Raw genomic sequence first — 727 nt, 5'->3', positions numbered from 1 at the left:
TTACAACTTCTTATGGATCAATCTGCTCCAGGGGATTGAACAATATTAGTGCTATATCCTCAAAAGGCCATTGTTCTTCCTTGCTTGATATTTAGGAGAAAAACAGCAGACTGAGATAAAAGTCTTCATTGTGTATACTCTTGTACAACAAACTCCCCAAACCAATTTCTTACAGTACCAACTAAAGAATGATGAATTCTCAAGTGCATACCATGCTGCAGGAAAGCAGCCATTAACTTGGTTTGTAACCTGTCAAATAATAATGCCATTTACATGGCAAATGAAAACTAGATAGAAAATGTAGAAATTTCCTATATATTAGACCCAATATGCTCTACAAACTAGAGGTCATCTTTAGGTTTGAATCTTTCAGCATTTATTTTCCTCTCACTATTATGGCTACTTAGTTTGAAGGATTGTCAAATAAGTCTGGGTTTCTTCCATTATCAAAACATTTCTTTTTTCAGCTAATGTGTTGAGTGGTTACTTACATTGAGCTTCACCATATTCTCGTTCCATCGCTTTTTTTGGGTTAGAGAGTGGTGAGAAGGAAATCCCTGCTGCTTTCTGCTTTTGCACACCATGTATAGTGTAAAAACTTGGTACAGTGTGTCAGCATAATGTGCCTCCAGATTAATCATTCAAAAAGATTCCATTCCCACGACAGGGATACATTCCATGCCAACTTCCGGTGCCTCTGAGTGAGATTGGCAACTTGTATCAATTT

This window comes from Mustelus asterias, chromosome 6, assembly GCF_964213995.1.
Source record: "Mustelus asterias chromosome 6, sMusAst1.hap1.1, whole genome shotgun sequence".
Lineage (NCBI taxonomy): Eukaryota > Metazoa > Chordata > Chondrichthyes > Carcharhiniformes > Triakidae > Mustelus > Mustelus asterias.
Note: the sequence above shows the minus strand (reverse complement) of the source record.